This window comes from Lemur catta, chromosome 5 (genome assembly GCF_020740605.2).
Source record: "Lemur catta isolate mLemCat1 chromosome 5, mLemCat1.pri, whole genome shotgun sequence".
Lineage (NCBI taxonomy): Eukaryota > Metazoa > Chordata > Mammalia > Primates > Lemuridae > Lemur > Lemur catta.
In genome coordinates this window covers 49353919-49372435 of record NC_059132.1, presented here as the reverse complement: position 1 = coordinate 49372435, position 18517 = coordinate 49353919, and positions in this window count along the sequence as shown.

Sequence of the window (18517 nt, the reverse complement as noted above, 5' to 3'; positions counted from 1 at the left end):
GAAAAGGTACAGAAATTTCTTAACTAATCCTAAATAGATTTTGGATTATGTGTCATTTATGCAGTGTAATATTCTACATAAGAGTTAAATATATAAGTTGCTGTGTTTCAACATGCATAAACTCCAAAACAACATAATGTAGAGTGAAAAAATCAAATTATAAACCAAGACACGCAGCAATTCATATTTTATATTGATAGAAATCAAAACCATAATGTATACAGTTTATGAATGATAAACATTGACTTAGGTGTTCATCTCAGAAGGCTGGTGAGGTTAGGAGATGCTAGAAATGCAGTAGTATCTCTAATGTTTTATTTCTCTAAAAATTAGAAAGACAAGTTGAAACAACTACCACACAATGCTAACATCTGTTTAATCTTGGGGGTTGGAGTCCAGGGGTCTGTTCTGTTATTTTCTGTATCTTCCCATACGTTTAAAGTGCTTTGTAATTAAAATAAAACACGGATGAGTAGGAATTGTTCTGTTAGAAAAGGACTAAAAATGCATTGCAAGCAGAAGGAAGAAAAGGAATTAGGGAACTCCAAAAGAACAACATGGTTTTAGAGAACCACAAATAATCTGGCATGGCTTTTGTCTAAAATGCTGGTGAAGAATTAGGGGAGGATAAGAAGGATCAGATTTTTGTAATAATGGGATCTTGAGTGTTATTCTGTTCAATTTGGACTTCATTATGTGGGTCTGTGTGGTAGGTAGAATAATCATCCATGAAAGCTGTCTGCATCCTACTCCCCAGAACCCGTGAGTGGGATGTCAGGCAAAAGAAACTTTGTAGATGTGATTAAATTAAGAACCTTGATATGGGAAAATTTTCCTGGACCAATGAAATCACAAGGGTCCTTATAAGAGGCAGTAAGAGAGTTCCATATGGGGAGAAGATGTGACTGGGGAAGCAGAGGTCAGAGTGATAGGGGTAAGTGAGCCAAGGATAGCAAATAACTTACAGAAGCTGGAAATGGCAAAGAAATGAATTGTCCTCTGCAGACTCCAGAAAGTAGTTCTACCATTGCATTTTAGACTTCTTACCTCAAGAAGGGTCAAATAATAAATTTTTGTTGTCTTAAGCCACTAAGTTAATGGTAATTGTTACAGAAGCAGTAGGAAACTAGTATAGCAGTAATGATGAAACCTTGTTCACAGCAGAATAAGTAGAGTTTCCATCACTGTGTGTGTGTTGGGGCTGGGGGCGGGTGAGAAGGCTGCCATACCTACGCTGTTACTGTTCCCATCTGTCACTGAGTACTGATTACTTACTATACTAACGTGGCTAAAAAGAAACCAGAGGAGAAAACAAACAAGCAAACAAACCAAAATAAAAGCTCAAAACCCTCACTTGAATGAGGGTATGAACCCTCATACCCTCATAGGATATGCAATAAATGTACCAGAAGAAAATGTGGCAGTTACTTAGAGTTATTAAAAACAATCAGAGAAAAGTACATGGCTGTGGGAGACAGCCATAAAGAAAAATAAATAAAAGTAAGTAAGAGAAAATTGTATATCCTTTATTGTGTACTTTTTATATTGAATTTATCAAAAGTATAGGACTTACTACTTTTTATATTTGTATATAGTTATAATTTATAAAAGTTTAAATTATAAATATAAATAAATATAAATTTTAATTTACATTATTTCTGTACTTTTATTTTGGATAAATATCAAGGACACACACTAATTTGTAACAGAAACCCCAAATACCTGGAAACTTGAAACATAGAGGATATTTGGAGGTAAAATTTTAATAATTATATTTTGTTATAACATAGCTTTAAAAAATTAATAGACATTATGAATACTAATTTGGAATAAATTTATCATTTATAGTTTATTTATTTGTTCAAAGTTGTATGGATTTCTGTAGCAAAGAGAGCATATATAAGTATGCTTTAATAGATAGAATAGCAACAGACAAAAAACAGCAAGCAAAGTGCATATGTAGTTTTCTTTTTCTACTAAAGCTACTACATATTTTTTATGGCCCAAATTTCTAAATTCAGGAAAAACCCCACCATTCTTCAAATATTTCTTTCACATACTATTCAATTTGAACCTAAAAGTTTTGGCAAATGAAGGAAATAATTGAATATACAAATTCACAACATTTGCATGACAATTTGCCAAACTCATCAACGTTTCAAGAAACAAAATAAAACATATCAAAGTATATCACCAAACAAAGCTTTTAGTTGTCATAAATAGTAAAATAAAAACAAAATCAATAGATTTGAAATAAAATATGGCTTAGAACCTTGAATTAACTGATACCTAGCTGAATACATTATATAATGTCTATTTATTAAAGTGTCTATATTCAAAGTGATATACAGATTCAATGCAATCCCTATTAAAATATCAGCATCATTTTTCACATACCTAGTAAAAATAATTCTACACTTCATATGGAACCAAAGATGATCCTGTATAGCCAAAGCAACCTTAAGCAAAAAGAACAAATTGGGAGGCATCAGTTTCCAGACTTCAAACTGTACTACAAGGCTATAGTAACTAAAAAAGTATGGTACTGGCACAAGAACAGAGACATAAACCAATGGAACATAACTGGGAACCCAGATATAAAACCATCCTCATATAGCCATCTAATCTTTGACAAAGCAGACAAAAACATACACTGGGGAAAAGAATCCTTATTCCATAAATGGTGTTGGGAAAACTGGAGAGCCACATGTAAAAGACTGAAACAAGATCTGCACATTTCACCTCTCACAAAAATCAACTCATGATGGATAACAGACTTAAACCTAAGGCATGAAACAATAAGAATTCTAGAAGAAAATGTTGGAAAAATTCTTACAGATACTGGCCTAGACAAAGAATTTATGAAGAAGACCCCAAAAGCAATCACAGCAACAACAAAGATAAACAAATGGGACCTGATCAAATTAAAAAGCTTTTGCACAGCCAAGGAAACTACCATCAGAGCAAATAGCCTACAGAATGGGAGAAAATATTTGCATGCTGTACATCCAATAAAGGGCTGATAACTAGAATCTATATAGAACTCAGGAAAATCAGCCAGTAAAAAGCAAACAACTCCATTAAAAAGTAGGCAAAGAATATGAACAGAAACTTTTCAAAAGAAGGTAGTCTAATGGCCAACAAACATATGAAAAAATGTTCAACATCTCCAATCATCAGGGAAATGCAAATCAAAACCACAATGAGATATCACTTAACTCCAGTGAGAAGGGCTTTTATCAAAAAGTCCTAAAACAGCAAACGCTGGTGTGGGTGTGGAGAGATAGGAACACTCATATACTGCTGGTGGAACTACAAACTAGCACAACCTTTATGGAAAGTAATATGGAGATATCACAAAGAACTACCATTTGATCCAGCAATTCCATTACTGGGCATCTACCCAGAGGAAAAAACGACATTCTGTGAAAAAGATATCTGCGCTGCTATGTTTATAGCAGCACAATTCACAATTGCAAAGATGTGGAAACAACCCAACTGCCCATCAATACATGAGTGGATTAATAAAATGTGGTATATGTATACCATGGAGTACTGCTCAGCCATTAAAAAAAAATGGTGAACTACCTCATAGATTATCATGGATGGAGCTGGAGCCCATTCTTTTAAGTATCACAAGAGTGGAAAAACAAGCACCACATGTACTCACCATTAACTTGGTACCAACTGATTAACACTAATGTGCACATATGGGAAGTAACAATCACAGGATGTTGGGCAGGTGGTGGGGAGGAAGGGATATGTAAATTCACACCTAACAGGTGTGGTGTGTGCTGTCTGGGGGACGGGCACGCTTGTAGCTATGACTTGGATGGTCGCTTGTAGCTATGACTTGGATGGTGCAAAGGCAATTTGTGTAACCACAGCGTTTGTAACCCCATAATATTCTGAAATAATTTATAAGAAAAAGTATTTAAAAATAAAAAAGTAAATAAATAGAGGTTAAATCTTTGCTACTATACGAATTAAATAAGACATTTTGATATGCCATCACTAAGCTATAAAATGGCTTACAATTGTATCAAACACATTATTATCTACTGATTAAGATAAACTAAGACATGAGCAGTATTAAAGAAAATTGAAAATTGATTTGTAAAGAATCTTTTTTTTTTTTTGAGACAGAGTGTCACTTTGTTGCCCGGGCTAGAGTGAGTGCCGTGGCATCAGCCTAGCTCACAGCAACCTCAAACTCCTGGGCTCAAGCAATCCTACTGCCTCAGCCTCCCGAGTAGCTGGGACTACAGGCATGTGCCACCGTGCCTGGCTAATTTTTTTTTTTATATATATATTTTAGTTGGCCAGATCATTTCTTCCTATTTTTAGTAGAGACGGAGTCTCACTCTTGCTCAGGCGGGTCTCGAACTCCTGACCTCGAGCGATCCACCTGCCTTGGCCTCCCGGAGTGCTAGGATTACAGGCATGAGCCACCGCGCCCAGCCTGATTTGTAAAGAATCTTTAAAAAAAACATAGACAGCATAATGCATATACTTCCATAACTATATCTTTGACACTTACAAAATCATTATTGATATCAAGCTGGGCAAGATATCTCACACACACACATACACAAAAGCCAGAATCCATAAGAATACCTAAACCTGGCACAAGAAGATAGAATTTAAAGTGGAAGTCCTGAGTGCTAAAAGTTCTGTTTTTATTTTTTTCATTTTTAATTACTATGGGTATATAATAGACGCATATACTTATGGGGCACGTGTGATATTTTGATACAGGCATAAAATGTGTAATAATCAAATGAGGGTAATTAAGGTATCTAACACTTGAGTATTTATGACCTGCTTATGTTAGAAACTTTCTAATTCCACTCTTTTACTCATTTTAAAGCAGGGGTCCCCAGACTATGGTGAGTTGTATAATTATTTCATTATATATTACAGTATAAAAATAATAGAAATAAAGTGCACCATAAATGTAATGTGCTTGAATCATAGTGAAACCATCCCCCCCACCCCGACCCTTGTCCGTGGAAAAATTATCTTCCATGAAAATTGCCCCTGGTGCCAAAAGTTTAGGGGCCACTCTTTTAAAAGATACCATAACATATTGTTGACTATCGTCACTTTGTTGTGCTATCCAATATTGTTCATTCTGTCTAACTATCTAACTAAAACTTTTCTCATTGCTTCTGACAACTAGGCCTGTTTTCTGGTGTTGAGTGTTCAGCTTCAGTTATAACCTGGTTCCTTTTATGCTTCTCCAACTTGTGACCCTTCAGAAGATCAAGTATTTTTTGCATCTATAAATTATAACATTTTGCTATAAAATATATTTCTAAAAATTAAGCTCAGAGAAATTTAATGAAGAATGAATGCATAAGCTCCATGAAAAATTCTTTATCATTTACTCAAAAGCTAAAAAGTAGACATTACTCAAAAGTGGACATGTACACAAATTTGAAGTTCTTTTCTTATTTTATCCAATTCTATTATGTAGTACAGAGTAGCTTAAAATATAGAACAGAAATAAACAGTAAAATAGAAAAAGAAATTGAAACGTATTTCTCTGGTACCTGGAAAAGAAAAAGAAATAGATTTAGTTTTTATTTAGGTTTTTAAAAACATCTTTTAAAAATCTCAATTAAAAAAATAAACACATTTTGAAATATTTTTAGATATACAGAAAAGCTTCAAAGATAGCACAGAGAGTTTTTGAACACCCATTCACACCGTTTCCCTAAGGTTAACATCTTAAACAATTATGGTGCATTTGTTGAAATTAAGAAATTAACATGGGTACTGATTGGAATACTATTACTACTACTCCAGACTTCATTCACAGTTCGTTGGTTTTTCCACTGATGTTATTTTCTTGTTTCAAGATTCAATCCAGGATACCAGATTACATTTTGTGCAGTATTTTGAAGCTTTAGAAAATCTTAAACTTCTGTCTTTGATACATTTTCTAAAATGCACAGAACCAAGGACAATTCTAACCAGTGCTGCCTGGTTCTTCATTCTTCCTCAGAAATACAAACTTTTCAGACTCAAGTACATTGTGTCAGCCATGAGTCATTCAATTAAAGCTTTTTGTAAACTTTAAACATAACAGATGTTTCTTCTATCTGCATGAAGGGATAGTCTTTGAAAAATCATGAAGCACACATTTTGAATTTTTTAATCTGCCCCTCTTTAAGTATTTGTTCTCTCTTACAAGTGCTTCAAAATAAACACTGTTCCCTCACACCAGATGATACAACACCTTCCCTTTGCTGGGATGTTTCCTCCATATTTGCCCTGGTCTTCTCTGCGTGTTCCTCTATTTCATCTGTTTTTATTCCCATATTTTTCCTGTTCACTATATTAAAATTTACCACAGATACTTTCAACTCCCTTAGAACCCTTCTCTCTGCTTATCAAATAAATTAGTATTATATAAAGAAGCAATAGGGAGAACATTAGAGTCTTCTTAATGGAGATGTTTGACTTCATTTTTCTCTGATCACATCTGTTGCCACTTCTCAAAGGCACACAGGTGCTTCTTGAAACCAAGCTGTTGCTATAGTTCCACACTTACGCAGTGAAGCCAAAAGAAAAATCTCTATTTGCCCAGCCTAGAAGGCTGCAGTATGTGGACACTTTCAACAAAACAGCAGTAATAATCCAACCCTATCAAAAAGTGGGCAAAGGACATGAATAGAAATTTTTCAAAAGAAGATATAAGAATGGCTAACAAACATATGAAAAAATGCTCAACATCTCTAATCATCAGGGAAATGCAAATCAAAACCACACTGAGATATCACTTAACTACAGTGAGAATGGCCTTTATCAAAAAGTCCCAAAACAATACATGTTGGTGTGGATATGGAGAGACAGGAACACTCATACACTGCTGGTGGGACTGGAAACTAGTGCAACCCCTGTGGAAAGCAATATGGAGATGCCTTAAACAGATTCAAGTAGACCTATCATTTGATCCAGCAATCCCATTATTGGGCATCTACCCAAAAGAACAAAAGTCATTCTATGACAAAGATACCTGCACCCGGATGTTTATAGCAGCACAATTCACAATTGCAAAGATGTGGAAACAACCCAAATGCTCATCAATTCATCAGTGGATTAGTAAAATGTGGTATATGTATACCATGGAGTACTACTCAGCTATAAGAAATAAAGGTGATATAGAATCTCTTTTATTCTCCTGGGGAGAGTTGGAACCCATTCTACTAAGTGAAGTACCCCAAGAATGGAAAAATAAGCACCACATGTACTCACCATCAAATTGGTTTCCCTGATCATCACCTAAGTGCACATTTGGGAATAACACCAATTGGGTGTTGGACAGATGTGGGGGGTGGGGGGAGAAGGATGGGTGTATACCTACATGATAAGTGCGATGCGCACTGTCTGGGGAATGGACACACTTGAAGCTCTGACCCATGGACAATATACATAACCTAAACTTTTGTACCCCCATAATAAGCTGAAATTTAAAAAAAGTTGTCACTTATATTTTAAATACTTCAGGTAAACTGCAACCTTCAATAGCATAACTGTTAGGTGTCCATTTAACAAATGGGAAAAGTAAGGTTAACAGTAGCTAAGTTAGCAACACAAATCGTCAAACTCATTGAAACAACTTCCTGTCATGGTATTACTTGTGCGATAATCATGTGGAAGTAATCCTTACTTGCTTACCAGTTTGTCTCAGACTCACAGTCTGGCAGAAGTCCAGCTGGCAACACACTCAGATTGGACCTGTCTCCCCAGTGGTGCGCCCTTTCACTCAGCATTGTGTGCTGTGGTCTTTGTGAAAGACAGCCATGCCCTTCTGTTGCTCACTCTGACAAGACTGATAAACAAAATCACAGCCATCCTTGGAAACCTGAAGCCATCCCTCATCCTAGATAGTCTAATGTAAGCTATTATTTCTACTTCTTTGTTATTTTGCATCACTCAGTTTTCTTCTCAATTCACATGTTTTCCTTTCATCAGTTTTTAAAACTGACTTCACATCATTTTCATTCTCCAGCTATTGCCAGCCCCACTCAGAAGGATGCCACTCTCTTGGGTGAGGCTGGCTGATTCCTGCCCTGTCATAGATCAGCACTACAAAGAACCATATTTGCAACCAGCACACACAAGATAACTCATCCCTACTGCAAAAAACAAACACTTGAGCACTGGAACCATTATCCTACATTGGGTTCATATGGTTATCCTGAACAGAACAGAAATAGGTGTTTTAATAGACTCTTTTTGAAAAAATTTTTTTACCCAGATGCATAATTTGCAAGGTAATGATATTAAGTCTGGCAGCATATTTGGGGGAAGTAGCACAAGAATTCACCTAAAGGCAGGATTTCCAATGCAGTACAACCCTGAAACATAAAAGAACCATAGAATCCACTAGCTTCCACATGTACTGTTTAATACACAAGCACGCTGTATAAAAGTAGTTCAAAATTTTCAAATGAAATGCTCTGCTATGCGTTGTGTGTATTATAAAAATAGTCTAAATAAGTATTTTAAAAGCAATGGCATAAATTTGATTTAAAATATAATTTTAAAAGTAAAATTAATACAAAAATGGAATCCAAATGTGCAACTGAAGGAGAGTAATATACGCATCTATATACATAATGGATCGTGTACATGCATGATAGCGTGCATAGAAATATTTGAATTATTTCTTTTTTATATTTACATCATGTGTATTAGTTTTACACACACCCAGCAAGGCCATCCATGTGTCTTGTATTATTTGCCAGTGCTTTGTAAATATAGATGTAGTAAAAATTGTTTCTTGTCTGTTTCAAAAATTATTTAGCCTGCTAGTTCATTTCACTTTAAGAAACAGATAAAAAGAGACTTTCATTGCCCTCACCAATCTCCTGCTTTCTCTCGAGTATATCTCTCAGTTGGATCATGAACATTTTACTTAAAATAATTCTCTTAAATCAACATGACAGAGATGTTTCCATTCTCCCAAAAGCTTTAGCCCTCTTTTTATTTATTTTATTTATTTATTTATTTTTGTTTACTTTGTGTTTTTGATTTGGGGAGGGTTCTTTGATATTTTGTGTGTTTTTCCCCCTATTAGGTTGGCCTTGCGAACTTTCCCTCAGGTGGCCCTTCAAGAACCTTTTCTAAATGCTCAAACAAACAAGAGGAAAAATGTCAGCTTCCAAGGTTGGCAAGACAAAGAGGCCAGGAGGGTAGGAAACAGCCTCACAGCAGGCAGCAGAGATCAGTAAGCAGAGCCAGGCAGTGAGCAGAGCAGAGAATTTTATTTCAACAGGTGCAAAAGAGTTCTGAACAACCCAACTTCCCTATCACTTTCTATTCATCATGCTGGGCTGTTTGGGCTGTCACTGTAGTAAATTTCTCTAAGGTCAGAGTCGAACTATCAGGAAAATCAATAGTGCAGAGAGACAGGAAAGCACATTTATAAATATGATACTTTGAACAACTAAATTATTTACAGTATCTTGTCTTATCCTGTGCTCGTTGATGATTTGCTCTTTCTAAAACTCAAGAACTTTGCCTCAAAAACATAACCCAAACAGGTTCAGCTGGCTGGGTACTGTGATACTACATGGCTGGGATAGTCATGAAACAACTTCAGAGTTATTCAGGGCACTGATCAAAAAAAAAAAATAATCATAACACAATAATCCGTAGTTCCATGGTAAATTAAGAAGAGGTGCTAGAATTTCTACTACATATACATTTTCTTTAAATCTTCAAGGTTGATAGTTATTTAAAGTAGCATTGGGGATTTGAAGGATTTCCAGAATTCTTTGCATAACAGGGAGAGTGTGGAGGGTGCTTCGATTTTTTTACAATTCCTCATGGAATTATTGAAAGCCCTGAACAATGAATGAAAGTAGCTTACTGGTTGAACTGAACTTATTAGGATATACAGTCTTATGTTTCTACCATTATTACCCTAAAATATATTTTCTTAAATTTCTATTCCCTAATCCTTAGGAGTGAGTTCCATAACTTCCTGGTCATTTCGATTCCAGGCCTGCCTTAATTAAAATGCTAAGATGGTGTCTATCTAACAGCTCTGTCCTATCCCCATCTAAGACCACTCCAAAGCTGGACAAGCAATGATGAAGTGGGTGGCCATGGTCTGTTCTTCCCTCCCCCTCTTCTGCTTTGTGTCTCCTGCAAGATTGGAGCAGTGGAAGAAGCAGTTAGGAGGAAAAGGGCAAGACCTATTTCTGTATCTTGTGGGGAGTCCCTGATCACCACTGGCTCTTTGTAGACTACCATGTGCCTTCTTCTGGTCCTATTCTTTAACGAGATCACATCCTTGCTCAGATTTTTGTTTTGTTCTGTTTTGTTTTCTTTCTTACTTCTTTCAGCTCTTGCCCAGGTTTATATTCTTAAGGTTATAGGTCACCTTTCCCAGGGAGGTAGCTCTTTTGGATTGGGATTTTGTCAAAATAATTAGAGCAAAGCCACCTTCTGCTGCAGCCAATGGTACGAAAGAAAAATCCAAAATTCCTGGTCTGACAAAAGACTGGAGCACAGCCTGCCCCTTCTTCTACCTTTGTTTTTCACCTGACTTTGTGGCTCATCCAACCAGCTTTCTGTTTTGGGCTTCGTCAGTCTGGGGACAGACACCTGTCTCCATCAGCAAATATATCAAGCTCCCGGGGCACATTCCATACTTTCCAAGAACTTTCTAATGCTTAACTACTTTTGGTGGGCTAATAATTTCTGAGACTCAACTAGCATCTAGTCAGGGAATTAAATAGGTGAAATATCATTCTTCTCTAATGTAGATGACACCATTTTTTTTTCTTTTTCAGACTGCCTAAATTGGCTTAGGGCAGGGAGAATTATCCACCATTTCTCTCCCATGAACATTGGCTAAGACATAACAAAGCACTTTTATTTTTGGAAAGAAAAGATTTGCTACTCGTTTAGCACAAAAAATAAAAAAAAGCCCCCAAAACAAAACAACCCTGAATCACTTCTTAAATAGTATTAACTGTTGTTGAAAAGTACAGATAATTGTCATGTATGTTTCTCAACTTTCAGGCTTTAGCTGACCTTGAGATAATAGAAAAAGTTCCAGTGCATATCCTGATATAGAGATTATTTCTCCAGTGATTTATTTTGTCCTATATACATACATACTCAAATTTGAGTTGGTTAGTCTGGCCAATAAGGCTTGCATCATAACTAAATAAAAATAAATATATAATTTTTCAGCAACTTTTAGGAAATACCTATTTCTCACATGTTGACTCAGTGATGGTCATCAGACATCACTTGTTTTCCATCATGCCACCATTTTATGTTCACCATCTACCCAGCTTGCATTGCTGGGCTTTTCTGTGCCCTTATACTTTGATAAGTCTAGACTGCCTCACTGACGTACATATTTTCTGATGAAACCTGAGGGCTCAGATCCATTGCATAGATTGCTATTTTAAATCTAACCCTTGGCATAGGAAGTCCAAAGACTGGAAAAGCCCAGACTTTCATCTAGGAACCCAACAATCCTCTAACTCATTTAGAAAAGAGGTTTTATGTATGATAATTTTGGAAATCTATATCATTATTAGTAGTGAAAATGATCTTTATACATATACTAATTCTACAGAAATATAGTTAATAGCTTGAGCGAAAACATAGTACAGTCGTTATGAGATAAATTCATGAGTCAAAAAACACCTGAGATCACATCTTGGCTCCACCTTCATAAGCTATGTGACCGTGAGCACGTTATTCAACCTCTTAGTTCCTTAGTTTCCTCAGCTGGAAAGTTGGTATAATAATATCTACATCACAGATTGGTAGTAAAGACTAAATATGTTAATATATCGTCTTAGTCAGTCTGGGCTGCTATAACAGAATCCTATAGACTTGGTGGCTTAAAAAAATGAACATGTATGTCTCACAGTGCTGGAGTTTGGAAATCTGAGATCAGGATGCCAGCATGGTTAGATTCTGGTGAGGGCCCTTTTCTGAGTTGCAGACTGCCCACTTCTCCCTGTGTCTGTACATGGAGAGAGAAAGATAGCTCTCTTCTGCTTCTTATGAAGACACTGATACCATTATGAGGGCTTGACTCTCGCAACCTACTTGACTCTCACAACCTACTTACCTCTCAAGACCTGACCTCATAATGCCATTCTACGGGAGGTGAGTGTTTCAACCTGTGAATTTTGGAAAGACATATACATATAGTCCTTAACAATATGAATGACTATTCATTTGTATAGTTTGTAGACCTCTATAATTTTCCTAATGCCCCAAATCCACCTGTCACCCAACGACTTAGTACTGAAATCAGGCAGTTTGATATTATGTGGGATGTTCAATCGAAAACAGGAGCTCAGGAATTAACAAGTACGTCTTTCAGTCACTCAAAGTTCAAATGGAAACCATAGTTGCAGTGCTAGCTACTATCACCTTGCATGAAGATACGGTTTGCAAAATATATTCTTAAAACAATTAAGATTTTTACCTTAATTAGTGGACAAGTGGAAAGTGGACCTTGATGAATAAGTGAAATAAAGTTTCCAAATAAAAGGAAAAATCATTGGAGAAAACAAAGAAATGTATTTAATTATGAAATATTAATGTTTAATAGGAACAATGTGTTGTGGAAATGAAGCATTAACTTGAAATATTTAAAAAGTTTGCACATTTTCTACACAAGAAATCAAGGAATATATTTCAATATTTACCAAAAAGTGCTACAAACTGCTTGTAAAGTAGAATACTCAGCTAGAGAAGGAGTTCTCAGATTTCTGTAGTTGGGTATAAATACTTTAAACTATTAAATTAGTATTGATTTTGTCAAGCATTCTTCATTTCCTAAGTTTTTCAAATTGGTTTTTCATCTCCTCAGATTAAAACTTCAGGATGCAATAGATATCTGTACTACACACAGTTACAATCTCACCTAGAGATGACAAATGGGCTCACAGAAACAACTCAAATTTATGTGAATTTTGATTGCATACTTACAAACTTTAGAGATGAATTGCTTTTGGTTGGGTCCAAATATCCATTTCTGATAGACTGGATCTTTGACCCTCATGACTATAAGGCATGTCTGTGTGCGAGGTCCAATATCACAGGAGCTCACATAGCTTCACCGTATTGAACACCAAGGCTATTTTAACATCAACCAAGGCAGCAGAGACTTTACTTTGAGGGGTACCACAAGTGCATTTTAAGGCTTTGATTCGCTGTCTCATTTTTATTTATTATCTATGGGTCCTAATAAGGAGTATCCCTCCCAATGGCCATTCTATTTTGCTATAGTTTGTTGAAATATTTTCACAGTGATAAAGATTATTGATTTTCTCTAAGAAATGGAACTTCATGATTCAAATGAACAATTTTTCAATTTTCTATAAAATGTTATATTGACTATGTAGCCTTTTTATATTTAAATACCAGAATAAGTGCTTATATATTTACCAGTGGGTTTTACAAATACATTACCAAAAACTTTAAAGCCCCCTGTGTCTTCCTTCCAGATCTCATTAACCAAACTCCCCACATACCATAGGCAAGTGCTAGCCTTGGTTTTGGGTTAATCATTTTTTCTTCTAAATTATAGATTTCAGTACAAAAAGTTGTTTCAGTCAGTGTTCTCCAGAGAGATGGAACTACTAGGAGATATATATCTCAGCCACTCAAAGTTAGAGAGAGAAAGAGAGAGGAAGAAGAAGGAGGAGGAGGAGGAAGGGGAGAAGGAGAAGGAGGGATTTATTAGGAAAATTGGTTCACTCCATTATAGAGGCTGAAAAGCCCCAAGATAGGTCCTCTACAAACTGGAGAACTGGAAAGGCCTGAGAACCAAGGAAGATGATGGTGTTAACTGTCAGTCTAAGGCTGAAGGCCAGAGAGCCCAGGCAGCTGCGAGTGTGGTGCTCATACAAATGTGTAGTAGTATATGTCTGTTGATGTACAAACGAAAGAGTTCTCTAGTGTTCATTACACATGTTATCCATGGATGAGTGAAATTTTTGTTATAGGTACATCATTGTGCATAAAGATTTCCCACTTAAGTGGGTAATGTCATATTGCTTTCTACAGTAGTTTTCCTGATATGTATTCTTATCAGCTATCTAGACTCTCTCCTGTCACAGAGCCTGCTAGATAATTATACAACATCCAATTATTATCCATGTATACAAATACAGTAATATCCTCAACTGAAAAACTAAATTTTTCTACTCTTTTTTCTTCTTTAAGCTTTATGACCTACAAGAATTATTTTGTAGGGCTATCCCAAAATCAAAAATCTATTATCAATTGCATTTTCTCAATCCTGCTGCTTGGAATGCAGAAGTGACATTTGGGGTTCCAGGAGTCAATTTGGGGTTGTGAAGAAAACACCAAGAGAACCGCAGAGAGTTCCAACGTGATATTCTTGAGCCACTAAGCAAATGCCAATAGCCAGCTTCTCATTATAGAAGAAAAATGAGCTCATATGCGTTTAAATAAAATACATCCTTTACTAATAACCAAACGAAATCTTGATATATTTTAATTGTGGATTTCAACTGTGTTTTTCTATTTACTAATAAAATTAATTTAAATATGTTTCATATAAAACCTAATAGAAGCCAAATATTAAAACTATAAAAATTTGAAAGCATTGACTTTAAAATCAACAAGAAATAACACAATCTCTTCTATTCAACATTGCACTGGAAATCCAAAATAGTGTAATCAGATAAGAGGAAGATACAAAATATATGTGTACTGGAAAGGAAGAAAAAATGATTTTGATTGGATTAGATGTGATGATTCATAAATAAATTCCTCCAAATATACAGAAAGATTAGTAAAATTAATAAGAAATTTCATCATGTTTGCCAGATATAAATTCAAGATACACGAATAATTGTATTTCTAAATGCAAGAAGAGAAATTTATAAAGAGAAATTTACAATATTATTTATAATAGTCTGATAAAATATTAAAGTAATAAACCTACAAAAGATATATAATAAATCATTTGAAAAATTGATATATTTATCAAACCACATTTGAAAAGATCTAAAGTAATATTTCTAGAAATAAAGATTCTCTATAGAGTAGATATCAATTCTGCCATATTAATCTATAGATTTAATAGGTCCTCAGTCATAACACAAGTAAATGTGTTTGTGGATGTTGGAAAAAACTTATAACCTGATATGAAAGAGATAAAGAGATATAATTTTTTAAAAAATTTGGAACAAAAATGCTGTACCAGATTTCAGTATGTGTCAGAAAGCTCCAATAATTTTGAAATGTGGCATTGATGTGAGTATAGACAAAATAGATCATAAAACAGTATGGAAAGCCCTGAAATTGAGCCCTGCATATTTAAAAATGAAATATGGCAAGAGGTGGCACTGCATATCATAAGAGTGGGCTGTTTATTCAATGGACTAGGAAAATTCGTTATCTATATAAAAAATATTTCATCTATGTTATTACATCATGTACATATTTAATAAAAATTATTTCTAGGTAGATCAAGAATAAGAAAATATTTTTATGCTTCTATAAAAATAGTCAAATATCTTTATTAACTAAAAGTAAAGATGGAATTACTAAACTAAACATACAAAGTGAGAACCGTAAGGGAAAATATCAGCAATGTTGTCTCCATTAAAATCAAGAAATCATGCATCAAAAACACCTTTAGTGAGTCCATAGTTATTTCTACCTACTTGCAAATGTAAACTCTGGGAAAAACAAAAATGACAACAAAAAAATCAAACAAACCAACTACTTGAGGAGGGGAGTGAAAATCTGGAGTAGCACTCCATCCAGGGATGTTTTGCAATTTTTTGGAAACACCCAACAATAGGCGAGAAGTTGTTTCAATGGCTAAAACTCAGCAGAACCACAGAGAGGAACCATTACAGGCTAAAGATTGAGGAGAAAATTCTGGAACGATAAGGAGAGAAAGGAATTTCTTATTTTTACATATAAACTGGCAAAAGTCAGAGGCTAATTTCAGAAGCTGCATGAGTGGGACTGTTACAAGCCATGCGGGTAAAAACACAAGAAAGTAAACTAAGATTTGGAGGACTGGCCAAGAAGGTGAGACAGAATTTGTAGTATGAGCCTCACTGAGATGATTGCATGCTTAAAAAACAAACAAACAAACAAAACAAACCCATCACATCCTCTAGAGGATTATAACAGCACCCAGACTTTACAAAACAAAACATTTAAAATGTCCAGGACTCAGCCCATACTTATGCAAACTGCAAAGAAAGAGCCAGAAAAATGTGGACAGCCTATGATAAAGTTTACCTACTAAAGTGAGGCTAAAATAATGAGAGAAGAAAGGAAGTATAAAATGTTGTTTATGAATTCCTACTAAATGATGGACAACCTGTAAAATTGCATTAATTGTCCTGTATATTTGATTTTTATGTTCGAAAACATTGCTTCATTGTCATCGCAAAGATAGATAGGAAAGGCATCACTGTTTCCATAGTTATGCCTTTTCCAGAATGTCATGCTGGAATTATACAGTGGGCAGCCTTTTCAGACTGTTTCTTTTACTTGGTAATATGCATTTAAGGCTCCTGTATATCATTTTATGGCTTGAAATCTCATTTTTTTATCAATGAATATCCCTGCATTATACGAATGAATGAGTTTAGCTATTCACCTATGGAAGGACATCTTGGTTGCATCCATTGTTTTTAAATTATGAATAAAGAAAGCTCCTGTAAATATTTATGTGCAGTTTTTTTGTGTGTGGATGTAAGTTTTCAACATATATGGATAAATACCTAGGAGCATGATTGCTAAATCTTGTAAGACCGTGTTTAGTTTTGCAAGTAACTGTCAAACTATCTACCAAAGTGGCTGTATCATTTTGCATTCCCACTAGCAATGAATGAAAGTTGTCCACATGCTTGCCAGCATTTGTTCTTGTCAGTGTTTTGGATTTTAACTAATCTAATAGGTGTGCATTGATATTTCATTGCTGTTTTAATTTGCAATTGCCTAACGATGTATACTTTAGAACATTTTTTCATATGCATATTTACCATCTGTACATCTTCTTTGATGAGATTTCCATTCAAAATTTTGGCTCAGTGTTTGAGTTGTTCTTTTTCATCTTATTATTGAGTTTTATGAGTTTTGCATATTTTTGGTACAAGTATTTTATCAGAGAAAAGTTTTTGCAAATATTGTCTCCAAGTTTTGTCTTGTCTTTTTATTCCCTTAATACTCTACTCATGCAACTTTCCAAATGAGAAAAAAATTTAAAAATATATGTATAACCATATTCTAACTTTGCATCAGTATGCTTCTATGCTTCTGTGAATTATTTATACATACACATTTATTGATATATCCCCTCTTTTTCCATGAGATTATCAATTTCCTGAAAAGTCATGTCATCTATTTTGTGCCCCCCCTCAATTATTGAACTAAGCTTTGCAAACAGAAAACATTGTATGTGTCTCATTATATATTAGCTTACCTAATATATAGGAGAGAAATTTGTTCAAAGAAAACTAATGAAAGTTGGTTACATGTAACAAAAATATAGAGAGATTTGCTTGCATGCCTACTAAGAATTTTTTTCTGTTGAATATTTCTGAATGTTTAATCACAGTATAAATCAATTTTTGAGGTACATACTATGTTCTAACCAAATAAAAACATATATCATTTATATGGAATAATTCTGGAAAAAACTGAACATGAAACTTTTAATTTTATTGTTTTAGTGAGTTGTATTTTACAACTCTTTCTAGTTTTGTAAAAAATAATGGTTTGCAACAATAACTGTACTTCTTTCGAGAAGGCTTCTACTGTGTAAGAAGCAGGATGAGATGATGGAGAAGGAATCAAAATATCAGTGCCAAAGATCCTCTTATCTTGTATTCTTTAATCATCTATGTTCATATTAAATATTACAAAATGTTTTACCAGGACATAGTTATTACCACTTGTCTTTTGCTCTCCTAATCAAAATATCTAACTAGATCTGAAGTGACTATAATCTTTCATATGAGGTCTTCTATACTTACAAAACAGAAGAGATAAATGAGGAAATAATTATAATAAATAATGTGGTAAATGCTTTGGCATAAATTATCAGGCTATGAGAGTTGAACACATGGTTGGTGCTCATGTTATCATAAATTATTTCTGACCATCATCCTTATTTATTTATTCATCTTGATTCACAATTGAAAGTCCATTTTTTGTAAGGTATGTAATTTAAGTATGTAAAAATTATAAAGCCATACTTATTGAGGTAGCAAATGCATGACTTGAATGCCAGCAACTGCAGTATGGCATGCATTTTATAAAAAGAGGCCTTAGATGAAGAGAATTTTTAAGAAAATTAGAAAGGCTTACATGCAATTAACACTTAAGGAAATAACCTTTATACAAGCTTAAAAAAGTGTGGTCAATAACACATTATCTTGCTAATGCAGAGGATATTTTTAGAAACCCTTGTAGGATATTTTTAGAAACTATCCTATCTACTGATAGGATAGTTAGTATT